The 2650-nt window shown below is 41.2% G+C and overlaps 1 non-coding gene across 1 annotated transcript; it reads right to left on the bottom strand.

Annotated features, from left to right (window-relative positions):
* Positions 1–1820: 1820 nt before the first annotated feature.
* On the bottom strand, positions 1821–1936 carry LOC134899917 (U5 spliceosomal RNA). Its single transcript, XR_010173461.1, has one exon. It is a non-coding gene; the product is annotated as a U5 spliceosomal RNA (small nuclear RNA).
* Between the last annotated feature and the right edge of the window lie 714 nt (positions 1937–2650).

The raw sequence follows: 2650 nt of genomic DNA, 5'->3' as shown, positions 1-2650 counted from the left end.
TACCCTAAGCTCCTTCGAGCTTAATACCATCCAAGTTAAATTTGTTCACTAAGCTCCCTTGAGCTTACAACAACCCAGGTAAAACTGCTCTGGGTGGGCGTCCAGTGCCCCCTATGGATTCAAAGAAAAGGATTTACCTGGTAAGTACCAAAATCCTATTTTCTTTATCATCCACTAGGGGTCACTGGAGTACTCTTGGGACGTACCAAAGCTTCCCTCGTGGGCGGGAGAGCTGTTTGATACTTGTAACAGTAGGCAGCCAAAGCTAAATGCTGATGGCGCCACCATTCATAACGTGTAAACGTGCACAAACGTGGTGCACTAAAGGCTATGTAGCCGCGTCGTAGACGCTCCACGACCCGCTGGGTGTGACATTCCCACAGAACCTGTGGGATGCTATTACTGACGTAGGCGATTGTAACTTAGCCTTAAGTAAGCCTGACTTGTAGTCATTATTATCCAACTGGATAAAATCTGCTGAGAAACTGGCTAACCCCAGTTTGCAGTATCATATAGAACAAACAACGTATTCATATCACGTACTACATATATAAACGCGTAACGCGTGTACCACATTCAGAATTTTAGAATGTGCTGTCCCCACAGGAACCACTATTGGTATATTGATGTGAAGAATACGAAAGCGGATTTTGTCGGAAGATCTGCTTTGTAATGAGAAAACTCAAATACGGTGGCTTGGAATACAAGGCACCCAAATATGAAAACAAAATCCTTGCCGAAGCACCCTTGGCGAAGCCAAGGCTAGAAGAAAAATGTTTTCCAAAGTGAGAACTTAATACCCATTTGTTGTACGGGTTCAAAAATATGAAACTTAATTCCCATTTGTTGAAAGGATTCCAAAATATGAAAACTAAGAAATCTGAACCCAACCTCAAATCGCCTGGCGCTGTAGGTGGGATAAATAGAGTCTGAACTTTGGTGACACCTTGTAGAAAGATGTTTACAGACGTAAATAGAGGCAAACGCTTTGAAAATAAGTTTACCACACAGATACCTGCACTCTTAGTGCAGATGAACGCAGTTTTCCATCCCATCCCGTTTAACAGAATACGGGTACTTGAAGTATGATGTTGGAAACTTCCGAGGTTTACAACCTATGTAAGCACACGAAATTTTTTAATTATGAGCTGCCTTAAGCGGCTTACTATTTCGTAACATGGTTGGTATAACCGATACTGTAATTCTCTATTTTTTAAGAGAGAGGTCTGAACTCTCACCCCGTCAACCGCAGCTGCGGTACATAGATAATAGGTACATAGGTAACTATGGGTAAAAGAACGTTCCGTGATGTAACAGGTTGGCCGTATTATGAGCGGGGCAAGATCGTGTGCAAGTATTACTTGAAAATTCGAGAAGCAAACTTCTCCGAAACCCATGAGATACCACCAGTATTGACTGTGACGAACTGTCTTCTGATCCGTTTTGGCAACGAAGAGAGAAGCGGAAAATGGTGGAGCCAGATACACGATGCTGAATGACCCCATGAATGTGATGTACATATACTGAGCTTTTGTAATTGTGGCGAGATGCCATTATGTATACTTGGGGTAACCGCCTTCTGTGGACTCACATATGAAACACCTCTGGATTTAATGTCCAGTTTTCAAGATCCAAACCCTGACGGGTGAGATCTTTTGTCTAACAAATGTCCACTCACGGATTGATGTCTTGACATTTTCACATAATGGCGTTCTGAGCCATTGAAGATTTGAGTTACCTGCCGCATTGCCATGCGGCTTCTTGGTTTTCACTGGTTGTTGTGTATGCAACTGCCGTTGCTTTGTTTGACTGCTTAAGGGCAGCGTGAGCTAGGCATGAAAAAACAAAATTACATGAAACTCACGGTTGTTCCTGTCTACAGAAATCTTTAGTAAAAAGCGAAAGATTTATTCGTTCTGAAGAGAACCCAGAGTCTATCCCTGGACAGACTGAAAACGAATTATTTATTGCATTGTAAAATGCACAGAGTTCTAGGACATTTATCTATTGCATTGTAAAATGCACAGAGTTCTAGGACATTTATTGACAGCAATCTGTCGTGTTTTAGAACCTTTGCGTTGATTTTAACTACAAATCCTGACTCTCTGTGACTGTCGTCCAGAGTATACGCACCCTTGTCCCTCTGTGAGAAACGCGATTGAAAACACATCTTTATTCTTAATAAGTGAATACACCAATGTACCGCTAATGTGCGTGTACCTTTGTTCTTGCTGGTGTAGTAGGTAAAAGTCTTTGATTTACCGTATTTATAATCTTACCTAGGAATTGACATCGTTTAGACCGACTTAGATGTGATTGTTTTCGAACTTAATCTGCTACCGCAGTATACCTTAGTAGCGCAAGATAGAGGAACTTTGTTGATACATAGTTCTTATGTGAGATGAGCGATTATTCCAACATCACTTTGGTAAATACCGGCAGCGATAAGCAACGGTATAAATGAAATGGTTAATGGTTGTGGCGATTTGCAAACGCTAGAACCTGTGATGAAGAAACCGGACTGGGTAAATACGCATTGTGAAGATCAAATGCAATTATACAATTTTGTGGCTGCAATAAGCAAAAACTAACTGCAGAAAATCCATTTTCATTTTCTAACTGTAGTAAATGACTTGCTGATTGATATTGC

This window comes from Pseudophryne corroboree, chromosome 3 (assembly GCF_028390025.1).
Source record: "Pseudophryne corroboree isolate aPseCor3 chromosome 3, aPseCor3.hap2, whole genome shotgun sequence".
NCBI lineage: Eukaryota > Metazoa > Chordata > Amphibia > Anura > Myobatrachidae > Pseudophryne > Pseudophryne corroboree.
The sequence above is the reverse complement of the archived record's forward strand: the minus strand, read 5'-3'. Positions and strand labels throughout refer to the sequence as shown.